This window comes from Primulina tabacum, chromosome 4 (assembly GCF_025594145.1).
Source record: "Primulina tabacum isolate GXHZ01 chromosome 4, ASM2559414v2, whole genome shotgun sequence".
Lineage (NCBI taxonomy): Eukaryota > Viridiplantae > Streptophyta > Magnoliopsida > Lamiales > Gesneriaceae > Primulina > Primulina tabacum.
The window spans coordinates 21,129,643-21,145,868 of NC_134553.1; positions in this window are offsets into that span (position 1 = coordinate 21,129,643).

Here is a 16,226-nt window from a genome sequence, read left to right on the forward strand (position 1 = left end):
AATAGATATGGGTACCAAATTATATTATGTGTGTGACTACAGGTAACAGGTACAAACAAAAACTCAATATGGTATTTGGACAGTGGATGTTCGCAACATATGACAGGAGATGCAAGTGTGCTATCTCAACTGATCAAATACAGTGGTCCAAATATCAGTTTTGGGGACAATTCCAAAGGTAGAACTGTGGGTAAGGGTAAGCTTATCCATGGTAACTTTACTTTTAAAGATGTTCTATTAGTAGAAAACCTGAAGTATAACTTGATCAGCATCAGTCAGTTATGCGACAGTGGATTCTCAGTACATTTTGACAAAAACTCATGTTCAGTCAAAACTTCAACTATTGAAATCATACTAACTGGCAAACGTTGTGAAAAAACATATAAAATCAGTTGGAATGATCAAATTTATGCACCAGTTTGTTTTATTGCTTTTAAATCATCTAAAAATTGGTTGTGGCATAAGAGAATAAACCATTTAAACTTTAAAACCATTGCCTATCTGAGTAAACATGAACTTGTAACTGGTTTGCCCAAAATAGACTTTTCAAAAGAAAAACTTTGCTCAGCATGTCAGTATGGTAAACAAGTACGATGTTCTTTTAAAAACAAGGGTTGTAAATCTTCATCCCGATGCTTAGAACTGTTGCACATGGATCTCTTTGGTCCTATACAAGTCATGAGCTTAGGGGGAATGAAATACACCTTGGTAGTCGTAGATGATTTTTCAAGATTTAGTTGGGTTATTTTTCTCAAATCTAAAGACCATACTGCTTCACAACTGATAAAGCTCTTCAAAAGACTTTTAAATGAAAAATCAGTTGGAATTGATGGAATCAGATCAGATCGAGGAACTGAATTCATCAATCAAACTCTTTCAAATTTTCTAGAGAATGCTGGAATTAAGCATGAGCTCTCTGCAGTCAGAACTCCTCAGCAAAATGGTGTAGCTGAGAGAAGAAATCGGACCCTTAAAGAAGCTGCTAAAACAATGCTTGCTGATTCTGGTATTTCTCAAAGGTTTTGGGCAGAGACAGTAAACACTGCGTGTTATACTCAGAACAGATCAATGATTAATAAGAATCATATGAAAACACCATATGAGATCTGGCATGGAAGAAAAAGTATAATTACTTATTTCAAAATATTCGGCTGCAGATGTTTTATCCTTGATAATGGTAAAAATTATTTAAAAGCATTTGATGCTAAATCTGCAAAGGGAATATTTCTTGGATACTCATCAGTTAGTATAGCTTATAGAGTCTTCAACAAGAAAACCCTAAATGTTGAAGAATCAGCTCATGTTGATTTCGATGAAACTGAACTAACTGATAAGCCAACTGATCAAGTTGAGCTAGTTGATCGATTTACAGATATCAGTTTGGAAGAAGATGACAAAAATGAATGTCATAATAATCAAAACATATTTCAAACACCTGAACCAGAAGTACTGGATAAATCAGATGCACAGGAAGTCGTTGCTAATGATCAGTTGATAGAGCATAATGATAACATTCAAATACCAGTTGACGAAGCACCAACTGAGACTGAAAACTGTATTCAGTTACCAACTGAAGAAATTGCTGATACAACAAATACTGAGTACAGATGGTGAAAATCACATCCACCTGAGCTGGTAATAGGAAATCCATATGATCCAGTAAGAACTGGCAATCAAATGCTAAATTTATTTATCTATTCAGCTTTTTTCTCACAACTAGAACCAAATAAAACTGATGAAGCTCTTGCTGATCCTAACTGGGTAAATGCAATGCAAGAAGAGCTAAATCAGTTCACTTATAACAATGTCTGGAACTTAGTTCCAAGACCAATTTCAAAAACTATTATAGGGACAAAATGGGTATACAAAAATAAACTGAACGAGGATGGTTCAGTTGTGCGCAATAAAACGAGACTGGTAGCACAAGGATATAGGCAAGAGGAAGGAATTGATTACGATGAAACATATGCACCGGTTGCAAGACTGGAGGCAATCAGAATATTCCTTGCCTATGCTTCATTCAAGAACTTCAAAGTCTATCAAATGAATGTAAAAAGTGCATTCCTAAATGGCCAGCTACAAGAGGAAGTATATGTTGAAGAACCCCCAGGTTTTGTAAATTACAACTTTCCCGATCATGTATATCATTTGAACAAAGCATTATATGGTCTTAAACAAGCTCCCAGAGCTTGGTACGAAACTCTCTCAAAATTTCTAACTGATCATGATTTTTCTATTGGATCAGTTGATAAAACCTTGTTCAAATTTACTAAGAATAATCACATTTTATTAGTTCAAATTTATGTTGATGATATCATATTTGGGTCAACAAACCCCAAATTATGCGAAAAGTTTGCTAAGCTGATGCAGGATAAGTTTGAAATGAGCATGATGGGTGAACTGACATTCTTTCTTGGACTGCAAGTGAAGAAACTGGAGACTGGCATATTCATCAGTCAGACTAAATATACAAAGGAGCTGCTGAAGAAATTTGGCATGGAATCATGTTCAGCTGCAAATACTCCCATGAGCTCATCAGTAAAATTGGACACTGATCAAGGGGAAATATCAGTTAAGGCGACATTATATCGAGGTTTAATAGGGTCATTGTTATACCTAACTGCCAGTCGCCCTGATATTGTATTTGTTGTGTGTATGTGTGCTAGATTTCAAGAAAATCCTAAGCAATCACATTTCTCAGCTGCTAAAAGAATTTTGAAATATCTTATGGGTACACAAAATGTTGGGTTATGGTATTCTAAAGACTCTACTTTCAATTTAGTTGGATATTCAGAGGCAGATTATGCAGGATGTAAGCTTGATCGTAAAAGTACAAGTGGATCTTGTCAGTTTCTAGGAGACAGACTGATCTCTTGGTTCAGCAAGAAGCAGACATCTATAGCTACCTCAACAACTGAAGCACAATACCTTGCTGCTGGTAGTTGCTGTGCACAACTGATCTGGATCCAGCAACAACTGAGAGATTATGGAGTAATTACAAATAATTCGCCCATATTTTGTGACAATACGAGTACAATTGCCATCACCTATAATCCAGTTCTTCACTCAAGGACAAAGCATATAGATGTCAGACACCACTTCATTAGAGATCATGCTTTGAAGAAGGACATTAGACTGGAGTATATATTAACTGAGCAACAAGCAGCTGACATCTTCACCAAACCATTACCCGAGACTAAGTTTTCTTACTTTCGCAATATTCTTGGTTTAATTGATCTGTCTTAAAATTATTACTAATGTTGCTTTACTAATAGAATTATCTGCAGAAAATAAGAACACAACAAATTGAAAATAATATTTTATTAAGAATACCATCGATCCCAGTTTACAGAAGATATCATAGAACCAACTGAATCCTGCAATTCTCTAATCCAATTATTCAACTCATAAATTTGGACTCTAGAAAATGACCTAGTTGTAGAAATCTTGTCAACCACATGCCATTCCTTCCATAACATTACTTCTAACAGACATTTGTCATCAATCAGATCTGTAACATGCTTAACTTCAAAACGATCAATGTATTTTCTTGCTGTTGCTGCTTGAGCACGAGTAGGAATAGCACCACTACTACTTACCCTCTGCAGATCATGAATCTTGAACCATGTTGACATCACTTTCATTAAGACATATTCTTCCATTGTCTTCTTCAATTCTTCTAAATAAGGACTTAATTGCTCATTAACTTGAATATGCGAACTACTGCATGCATCAGAGCTACTTGAATCCGAAATATTGAACTATTATTGTCTCACATTCTATCATCTTATTTATAGACATATGAAATTTAAATGTTGAAGAAACTGAAGAGACTCAAATCAACCGAAGCGTCTTTCTCATTTACCGAGGCTTCTTAACTATCAGTTGTTCATTATCAACTGATATCAGTTTGACATTTATTACTTAACGCTTAACCAGTCATCACTTCATCTGTTTATGATCGTAATTCATATATAATAACTAATGAAACTTATTATTTGCAGGAAAAAGAAAAAAAAGTTAAGCCAAAATAAATGTTTCATTCAACCATAAATATTTGCTTGGATTACATCATTATATTTCTCTTCTACAACAATTATCCACATCTTCAACCAAGCAGATAAAGGTCCAGTAGATGTCTTGGAAAAGCTGTGAGAACCAGCTATGCGCCTAAGGATCTTCAGCTCCTTTCGAAGCATCAGCTGATAGATATGACCATCTGTGAAGATATCCACCCACACAGCTATGTGCAAGTGCTTCCACACTTTTCTCAACTCTGCCATCAGCTCGGGAGTGGTAGCCTCGCTAGTATTATACAGGAACTCAAGCTTCTGAAGCTTCTCCCAGTAGTGAAGACTCTCATAGAAGACTTCATCTTCTATCACAGCCTTCCTAGTCTCCAAAGAAAATGGCGAAGCACTCGAGCTACTAGCATCTGCCATTCTTTTTACTTTGAATATGTTTTTCAATATGACTGAAACTAACCATGTCACTTCTACTTATAGCCAAGAGTCAAGGAAGATGAAGGGTCGTCAACGTTTCAGCAAACAATAATCTTATTGACCTTTAAATTTATTTTATATCGTCGCTTTAATTATTTTATGCATCGATTAAGGGGCAATATCAGTTTTGAAGAGGTTAACAGAGAAGACAATTGTTTGTGAACTCTCAACTGAAATGAATCAGTTTCCCAACTGATCGTTCAGCTGGATATTTTACAAATCTTCTCACATAAGTTAACAAATTTAAAACTTATTATATTCCAAATCAACTGATGTGACTGCAGATTAATAACGTGGCCTATTTTAAACCGTTCATCTTTTTCACAAACGCCCACAACACACGTACACATAGTTTTACTCAAAATTTTTAATGGACTGACACGTGTCCCGAATTTGAACAGTCACGAACAACTGTACTAAGTCCGCTTCAATTCAGTTTTATTCTTACGCATACAATAAGTTTCTAATAGTATACTAATTCCAGAGCTTATCGTTTACGAATTTCATATCATTTTATCTGTCGAAATGGCGAATCAAATCCCAGCTTACATGTTGAACGCTATGGCCATTGATTTTGACTCAGTTTTATCAGTTCAAGAAGCTGATGTTAAGAACGTTTTTCTGAAGATTGAATCTGCTGGTCTCAGAATGTTTTTGGGACAATCTTCGCAGGAAATATACCCCAAGGAAGTAAATGACTTCTATATGAAGGGGTTTGTCACTGCTGATGAAAGCATCTCTGTAACTGCCAATAATCAGCTGTTGATCCTATCTGAAGAAACCTTCGGAGAAATTTTCTCTTTGCCAACTGATGGGTACGTCAATGTCTCTGAAATCAAAACATCTGACATTGAGGAAATGCAATCTTTGCTATCTGCTGATGGACGGAAATCAAAATTTCCGATCCAAAGAAAGAGCTGAAACCAGAAATACAGTTATTAGCCGACATTGTGGCGAAGGGCATCTTGGCTAAGGCCGGATCTTATGCTGCCCTTACACTTGAGAAATTCCAGGTGATGACCATCATCATGGGAGAAAAGAAAGCCAACTGGAGACATATTATTTTCAATACTCTGAAGAATATGTTTCAATCAACCAAACAGTCAAGAGGCTTTGCCATCCCAATCAGTTATCTTTTGAGACTAAAGGGATTGATAGCTGACAATGCTGGAACATCATCAAAGTTCAAAGTCTTCACTGCTAAAAACATCTTGCCGCCAAAAACCAAACAGGAGATTGGATCGCAATCACCTGCTCCAAAATCATCTAAGAAGGCCAAAACTTTGGCCCAACTGAAAACTGCAAAACGAAAACTGATACTCAGTGAATCAGATTCGGAGAAAACTCCTTCTCCTAAGCTTGTCAAGAGACCGAGGACGAAAAGAACTAAACCAATAACAGCGGTGGAAGTCATTCCAACTGAGAAAATTACTCAATCAGCTGCCCAACAGCCTATTCAGGCTATCCCTTTGCAGGTAGTCCCACCTGATGATTCAGTTACTAAAGAAAAGGCACCCGCTAAGGTAAGAGCTCCTTTGACTCATGTAAATCGACCTACCATTTTTCCTCGGGCCAGATCTAAAGGTGTTATATTGAGGGAACTAGTGGAAACCACTCACTCTGGTTTGGATATTCCTCACATTATCACAACTGAAAAAGGAAAGGGCAAGCTAGTTGAAGAACCAAGGCCATCTAATACCATCCAAACTCACATTGACCTGGTTTGGGAACAGGTCAACGCATTTGCCACTTCGAAATTAAAATCTTTTGATAATTGGAAAAGTTTTAGGACTGAGATTTTTGCCAAAGGGTTGAAGCACAAATCCCAACTGAAAAAGTTTATTAAACTTGAAGCAATTGTGCTGAAAATAGTCAAAGCTGCTACTATTGGCCAAGCATTGGAAAGGCAAAAATATTTCTTTGATCAAATTCGAGCCAAAAAGCTGACTAGAATGGTTGCAAAGCTGAAATCCAACAACAATCCCACAGGTCCAACTGCATATAATGATAGAGCTGTGATCACCCAACTGGACATAGATCTCAGTGGTCTACAAGGTGAAATCAGATATTGGGAACAGGATCAGGAATTGGTTCTTCCTGACAAATCCTCCAATTCAAATGCAGAAAAAGATTCATCCTCCTCCCAACAGAACGAGCCATCTCCACAACCGGCTGCTGAAGAGCCAGTTCAGGATATGCCTCAATCTTCTCAGGTTGAACATCAGCTGTATTCTGAAACTGAACTATCTTTTGCAAACATTGATGAAATCATTCAGGCTGTAGCTCTGGAAGCTCAGCTAGAAGAAATAGATTATGAATCAGTTGCTCCTTCAACTGAACAACCAGAACAAGAAATTCAGATGAAGTACTAGTTGAACCACTTGCTGCTGAAGAGCCAGTCCCAGATTCAATGCAAGAACAACAAGAAGCACCTGTTCAGCCAGAAATCTCTGCTGAACAAGTCACTCAAACTGATGAACTAGAAAAATCTCCAGGTCAAGTAGTTGCTGAAAATGTGGTGAGTCGATTGCTCATTCAAACAAAGGAGCCAGAACCAAGTTCAATAAACTCTCAACAAGAGGCACCAGTGGAAACTGACCAAGCGTTATCTGTTGATCAAAATCCATTTTCACCACCTCAAATTCACGAAGAAATTGCTGCAACTGACATTCTAGCACAGACTGTTTCAGAAACGATATTATCTGATAGGACCATGGTGGTCTTTGATCAAGTCTCACATGAACCAAGAACATATAATCAGTCACCTCCTCTTCAATCCACAGAAATGGATCTTGTTCTTGAAGAAATCCAGAATATGCAGCACAATTTGCAGCAGATGATTACTGAAATCAAGAAAATTCAATCCACACAATTGCCTCATACTGTCAAATTGGATTCTTCAATTGAATATGATTCAGCAAAACTGAAAGACATTCAAGCAAACATGGATTCTCTTACCCGAACTGTACTTGAGATGAAGAATAACAGAGATCTAGCTCAAAGTCTCTATACAACTCAGGATCTAATCAGTCAACGAGTTGAGCGATTGGAAACTTCTGTTTCTAATAAAATGGAATTGCTGCAGACTTGTTTACAAACTGCTGTCTCAAGTATCTCCGCGGATGTCAAAATTCTTTCCACTGACGTTCGAAAATTATCTGAGAAGATGGATTTGTTTGACAAAAAGGGGGAAGAAATCAAAGATCAAAGAGCATCTTGAGAAACAGCAGAAGCAGTTAATCAGATTATTAGATTCAGCTGTTATTAAATCAAGATCCCTTTCAGTTCAAGAAATTCAATCTCTTATTTTATCTACAATGAGCTCAGATGTTCAGTTATTATTTACTTAGTTTTGTCAAACACCATAAATGGAGAAATTGTTGGAAACTAAATTCCAGCGTTTGACAAAATATGAACCAACTGAAAATACGAACCAACTGATCGAGTAAACTGAACTCAGCAACTGGACTTAACAACTGAAATCAGCTGATCTAATAAAGAAGACTGATCAGTTGGAAACTGATCAGTTGATATATTCAGCCGTATGCTAAGCACCCTTCAACTGAACATGTCTCGGGAAAGAACATTCAACCGTCAAGAGACATAGAAGATTGCAACGCCGCACTTCAATCAATACAGCTTAGAAAAGCGCATTTCGGCGAAAGCAATTAAGACGCCGCATCACAATAAATGAAGCAAACAATGTCCAAGGAATAATCAAGTAGAAATCAACGGATACGAAGATTCAAATTCATCTCAAGTTACCGTTGGAGAAAAGAAGCTTATAAATATGACAGAAGAACATCTGAAGGAAAAAAGGGAGTCAACACTATTCAAAAGCTTGATGTCACTCTGTCAAAATCTTAGCTCACCCTTACTTGATATATTCGTAGCAGTTAAGGCTACAATTTGAGCTCACTAGCAAGTTGTAATAATGGTTGAAATTCGATAGTGCTAAGATCAGTTACGCACTGAGAACATTCTGTTAAACTAAGAGTTTCAGTTTTTGGCAGTGTTAAGTCCAAACTGAAGTGGGTCAGTACAATTCTTGTATTTGATCAAAGTCTTTTAGTGGATATCATATCCTTGAGATAGAAGGGTTGACGTAGGAGTAATTAAATTCTCCGAACATCCAGAAACAACCCTTGCCTACTTTATTTCAGTTTCATATGCTATCTTTCAGTCAGTTATTTTCTGCAACTACTTTAGTTTAACTGATTGTAATTGACCAACAAGATTCCGAGAATCAGTTTGTCAGCAAACTGAACTCAAAATTAGAAAAGACCAGTTTTAACTGTGAGTGTTTATTCAACCCCCCTTCTAAACACTCTTGATACGTTAATCGATCCTATCACAAAATGACGTAAAACTTGTGTATGTAATCTTTGACACACACACGTTAAACAAGTGTTAGCTGGAAGGTGATGCCCTCAGTCTAGACTTGAAGTTCAGTTATCCAGGTGGTAAGTCCTAAGTCGGGTGGGTTTGTACAAGGTATTATATAAATCAATGTCTTCAAGTGGATCCTATCCGAGGTGGTAGAAGGGGTGACGTAGGAACAGTTGAAGTCTTCGAACATCCATAAACATATCTTGTGTATTAAGTGTTTAACTGTGTATTAAACTGATTTGATCAGTTGAGCTGATAATATTTCAGTTAAGTCCATAGCTGAACTGATAGAAACTGGAACTGATTCCCCGTATTTCAGTCGATCAGCTTACACAAGCTAAAAGCCTTTTTAAAATACATCAGTTTTTCTTAAAGAAGATTACTTCGATTGTGAGGGCCTGTGCTCCTGATTGATTTTTAATTATCAAAAAACCAGGATTTATTAGCGTAAACAGCGAAAACGAGTAAAAATTTTCCATTTTGGGCCTACAGAAATTTTGGCATCTAACACTCAATAATACAACCATACAAATACACGAGGCATCTTCTCGGCAAATGACTAAATATATAGTATAAATATCTGGGACTCCCAACTCAAACCGACTCACTGGGCTCCACAAGCAGACGCTCCGCTAGCTACATCAGAACCACCTGTATAACCTGCTATGGAATCACAAAACAAACCATAGCAGCCCTGAGGGAGAGCGGTCAAATCCCAGTACGAAGATCAAATAAATTACAGCATAAATAAATGACATGTAATGAAATCAATGCAATGCATGTAGGGTACCAATAATCTCGAGAATCAAACTGGATCCAAAGAAACGATAGCAACAAGGCCACATGTGCCAGGGGTGTGATATGTCAAATACGCCCTCGGCCCTGCACATCTGCATCAGGGGTGTCAGTCTGCAGAACTGCTCGGCCCTTCCGCTAGTCATCAGAGGTTTGACACTTAAACGCCCTCGGCTCTGATGTCTAAATAACTCATACAAGAGTAAACAGAAATCTCGGAAACAACGGAGTCATGGCTCGATATGAATGCATGCTCAACAATGCATATAAATCCACAGATTATTCCAATATATTTAAAAACTCACATTTATTTTTTTAAAGAATGAGGAATAATCTTAAAATACACCCAAACAGCACAAAGAGCACATAAACACATAATTCTCATAAAATCACATCAATTAAATTACATGTCGTTATAGACGCTGTAAAGGATCGATCAATCCATACCTTAACCTTCAAATTAAATTACAACAATAGTTTATGAACTCCTTGGAGCTTCCTGGCTATTAAAACCTGTGGAAAATAATTTATTTCCATCAAATAAAGATTCAACTCTTAGCCAAAAACAAGTTACTAATTCCGGCTTGGACCTAAGCTCGGTTTTAAGGTCATAACTCAACCAAAACTTAACCAAAACACACTTATCATACATGGCTGGAATCCTAACCTAAAATCCCATATTTAATCAGAAGACATCAGAAAGAAATTCAATCATCTCGACACTGAAAAACTCCCAAAACCAAAAACCATGAGAAATAAGTTCTGTGAAAGATCCAAGTTTGACACCTATGAGTATAAAATTAATATCTAACTCATCATTGACCTAAATCGATATTCGTCAATTGGAGATGAAAGAAAACGCAAATATCTAAATTTTTTAGAAGAAACCATTTCCAGAATCCTAATAGATAAATCCCAGAATTATAAAGAAGACGCTACTACCAACACAATTCGTGGACAGCAGTCTGTACTGAGCAGTTTCGGCAAACGAAGCATAACTATTTCAATTCTTAATGGAATTTAACGATTTTTGTATCAATACGAAGACCACACATAGATCTACAACTCTTATTTAAATCACAAGTTTATAATTGGAGCTCATAAATGTCATAAACTCCAAATACAGTAGCTAATCTACGCAGCTCCCACACAGAATTCCCTTTTTACACCTTTTGATAGAAAAATCATATCAAATCCATTTTTAAATAGAATTCAATTTCGTCAGTGGCTACAGAAAGCCTACACATAGAGCTATGTGTTCTATTTGAACCACAAGTCAAGATGCTTGGTGAAAACCACACAAAAACACGAAAGCCAAAACCTGCAACTCGAAAACAGAAACCAACTTCTACTACCATGAACAAAACTTAAAACCTAGGTTTAGGGATTACCTTCAAAAGCTTCCCTTGAACTGAAATAGGGTTGGAAATGAGATCTTCAAGCCTTAAAGTACACAAATTACGCAAGAATTAAGGCTGGAAAAGAAAACATAACAGCAAGGGCTCATTAGGGAGCTTGTTTCTTACTTGCTCTTGCTTTAAACCAACTTTTGAGCTGCTGAACTATCTTCAAGGAAGAAGACACTGCGATTACTGGAGGTGAAGAGATGAACAGCGGGTTGAAAGCTAAGCACGAAAGAGAACAAAATAGATGCCAAGAGAAGAAACGGGAAGGTTGAGAGGAAATGGATTGGTCTTGGGGTAAATGGGTTTCCTATAACACATATACACATATATACATGTATCCAATTAGCCCAAAAGCTAGAATGTGACTCGGTCCAAATATTTACAACTAACGTGTGTTATTAAACATCGAGTATAATTATTTGGTTTCCTGTAATCCCAATATTTTTCTAATCCATATGTTTAACACACAAGTATAATTATTTGGCTTAATTATTTTAATTTAGCACTTTAAAATAATTATTTCTAATTCTTGCCAAATACTGAATAATTAAATTTGGGTTCCACATCAAGTGTTTTCGGCTTGGTTTCAAAACAAACTCGATCTAATTCATCTGTGTATACATTCTTAGAACAAGAGCTATTGCAGTTCATTGAGAATATTGTGTTTGAAACACCCTAAAAAGTGCCCAAACCGATCAATCAATTGGTATCAGAACTTGCTGTAATAAGAAGGACATTTGAAAACTGACTAAAATTATTTTAATTTAAAATAGTTTTAAAATATATTTAAAAGTATTTTATATTATTTTCAAAACTATTTGAAAATGTTTATCTAACGCTTATCGCTAAGATTTGAGAGGATTGGCTCTGAAATTAACATTGTGGCCACTTCACTCACTCATAGCTTTGGGGCTTTAATCAGCCTGCAGGGGTATGAGTCCTACCTGTTGGCTATTCAGCGAAACTGATCGGAAGACAAGGTTTTAGGTGCCAACCTACCAGTTGAATCTGATCAACAGACGAAGCCTGGCTATGATTAGATGTTGGATGATTAATGAAACGTCTACTAATTTAAAAGTGCGGAAATTATTATTATTATTATTTTTTTATAAAGTTCACATCTTGAAAATAAGCGTTTGCATATACTAAAAATATCATTAAAAATAATCATAAGTATTTGCCAAAATCTAAGGGAAACATAAACAAAAAAGAAAAATCCCAACGTCCATTAGTGAAATAAATCAGCTTATAAAAGAAATATTCAAATCTTCTCAACTCACAAAATCCTAAATGTGCGGAAAACATGTGGTCCTCGGGTTGTGTCACCCCACCAGGCCTGCCTACTCAAAGTTCGGCACCTCCAGTCCCCTCGATAACATGATCACCTGCATCACACACGCCTAGTGAGTCTAAAGACTCGACACACCTGTACCATAAATAACAAGTACATATACATAGCACACAAAAGTGAAAATATACTGTAATCAACATACCTTTCATGAACTTTAAAATCGTAATATAAACTTGTCGTATGAATTCGTAACATGTCAAACCAGCTCTTTATTAATCATCATTCATCATTTATCATTCTCTTTGGTGAATTCAGTTCATTAGAGGTGACTATTGTACATCATAATCATTTATGATGGATCCATCGTACATTGAAATGCGGTACCCGGCGGCTGTCGGACATCAGTGACAATATAACCCATCCACTGTGCCTAGGCCTCATCATCATCATTTACATATATGTCTTAAGCATTTACATATACTTTGATAGCCACAACTAATTCTCATCCATCAAATCATCATCATTTTCATCACTTATCAAGATCATGCATAAACGTAAAGTTTTTTAAAATCAAGCATGCAACGTATATTTCATAAATTCATAAAAATCGTGATCATGATGCATAACATTTAAAACATGATAAAATATGCTCAGGGTGCTGCCGGAACGAAAATCTCATACCGGTAGACCGTTAGACCCTAGAACCCAAAATGACCATTTTACCACTAGACCCAAAATTTCGACCCGAAACTTACCGAACTCCTTAAATCATCCCAAAACATTTTTATAAGCATTCTTAGATGTAAACTTGAGCCCGTTTCAAAACTTAATCGAATTGTTTATAACTTGGACCGGAGCCCCGATTTTAACCCGAATCGTCTCGAAACTTAACTAAACTTTTCCCAAATTTTTCCCATACCTTATCAACATTTGAAAGACCCTAAAACCATCAAGACCAGACCAACAAACCCTTCGAACCAGCCCTGAAAGTTGCTGGAAAATAACACCCATAGCCTCTCGAAGACCCTAGCTCACCGAACCACCATGGTTTCATTCTTAGCCTTCACCCAACGGGACCAGCCCCTAATCAACCACACCTAGACACCCTAGGATCCCTCTGGACCTGCTGAACCCATGGATGCACTCCCATGCAAGCCACAGCTCGACCCCGATCGATAATTCCCAAGAAACCACAACCCGCGGCCAACCCTCAAAGACAACGATCGATAGACTGTAATGGTGGTTCCAGCAGCAATCATGCCATCCTCGGCCATGTCTCAGACCTATCATGGTCTGGTCTAGGCCTTGGATCTGCCCTTGCACCGCCGGCTGCGCTCCTTTCATTCAATCTCCTCAACCGAACCAAGCACCTCCCTAAACTACACGGTATCTAGCATATAAGACACACCCTTCATCTCCAGCCTATTGACAGCATACTCTCGACCATAAAGCCCTTCAACAACACCCCTTGACAGCCCCTTGCAACAACATCAAGAAAATCGTTAGTGAACATAAAAAATGCCATAGTTTATTCATAAACCGATGCCGAGGAACACACATGCAGGGATCGAAAAATCTACATGCTTTTACACAAATTTGATACATATTATCAGCGTGTATGATGCACAGGGGAATAACATGCATGCCTTGACGCATTCTACGCAAGAAAGTCGAAGAAACGAGCGTCGGGGAAGCACTGGAGGAATTTTATTTGAAAGAGCAAGCTTGGCCGATGAATTGCTTGGGGTTGGCTGCTGAAAGCCGAGGGAAAATGATTAGTTGAGGGAGTGGTCGGCTGATTGAGGTGTAATTAGGTTAAGGGTATGCTTTGGGGTTAATTAAACAGAATAATAAACTATAATGGGCCTCTAATTGCATTTTAAAAGTTAAAAATGGGTCTTGAGCCCACTAAGTTAAAAATGAGCCCATCAAGTCCTAACAACACTCCGAAAAATATTTCGTTCTGGTAAGTTTTTGAAAATATTATCCGAACCCTCAAAAAGTCCCCAAATTCGATAAAATTCGCGTACCGAATAAAATATGCTCTGGCGGGTAAAAATACCCAACAAAGCCCATTTTTTGAAAAATATATTTAAAACACCTTATTTTAAATAATAAAAATTTAATCATGTAATTAAATTAGTTTTTCTGATAATTCCCCAGTCTCCGTTCCTCGTTCGAGCGCGAAGTGTAACTTAAAAATCCTTCTTTGCTGGTGACCGACTCTGATACTATTCTGTTACGCCCCGAGCCCGGGCTCGCGTCTGCGTGACTGCACAATGGGCCCATATAGCAACTACTTCGTATTTTTCCTTAATTTACGAATATGATTATCCAAGTTGCTATAGAAATCCATTGTATGCCCATAATAAAGTCATTTTAAATCTTTAATTTTTAAGATATGGGACAAGTGTACCAAAATTAAAGTGGAACTTAATCATCAGCAGTATACCGCCGCTTAACTGCCATATTAGATCAAGTAGATGATCAATGCGGTTCAACATCAGCTGAGTCCAGTTTGAGTCATGTCCAAGGCAGCTAGCTGTTTGTCTGGCAAGAAGACTCAAGATCGTTGCAGCACTTCAAGAGTTCAAGACAACCAGTTGTTAATATATTCAGTTCTGTAAAGCATAAACTAAATGATATTTGATGTTTTTTAAAATATGCAATTGTAGTAGCAATTTTCCCTTATAACTGATGGTGTACTTAAATGTATAATAAAATGGAGATCTATTTGATTAAATAAACATCGTGTTTATCCTATTATGTTTCTATGTGATTGAACTGATTCTTTCAAATTTCTTGCCTAAAATGCTTGAATGATTAAATCTACTAAATTTTGGCGTAGATAATTATTTTTGAGGAGGTGTTTTCAAATCAGTTAGTGAAGGGAGCTTTATTTCCCTCGAATCAAAAAATGTTTTAAACTTGTTTTTTACCCGGTTTTATATTCAGTTATTGAGGAGGAGCTTTCTTATCCCTCGAACATAAATTTTTTTTGGTATCAGTTAATTTTTAAAATTATTTTAAAATCACTTTTAATCGTTTAACTGATCAATAAGTTAAATTTTAAAATTATTTTAAAATTGCTTTAAATCGCTTTAACTGATCAAGTTTTGTGTTATGGAAAAGGGAGAGATTGTTGGAACATTTGATGTTCGCAATCTTACTTGATTTTGATGTTAACAAAACTTGTTATTTTGTTACTAATGATTTTTCCAAAGTGTGCAGTTAGTTGAACGTAACTGAAGATATCGAAGAATGCAAAATGAAAGTGCCAAATAATTAATCGAACTGAACCAGTTCAACTGATAAATCTTAAACCAGTTCAACTGATTGTCCAGCTAAAAGGTGGTTTAGCAGAAGTCCTTCAGAAGCCTGGCCAGCTGATGAAGAGCCCAGCTGACTAGTTCAATTGAAAGAGTAAAATCAGTTCAACTGAAGAGTCAACTGATTTCACCAGCCCAACTGAAGATCAATTCAACGATCCAGTTCAAGGCATCAGTTAGAACCAATCTGGAAAATAAATCAAATTCTTCTAGTGGATCCTACCCGAGGTGGTATAAGGGGTGACGTAGGAGCAGTTGAAGTCTTCAAACATCTATAAACATATCTTGTGTATTAACTGTTTAACAGCGTTTTAAACTGATTTGATCAGTTTAGCTGATATCAGTTCAGGTAAGTCCATAGCTGAATTGATAGAAAACGGAACTGATTCCCCATATTTCAGTCGATCAGTTTACACAATTTAAAAGTCTTTTTAAAATAATTCATTTTTTCTTAACGAAGGATTACTTCGAGTTTTTCCACTTGGTTTCAAACCAAACTCGATCTAATTCATCG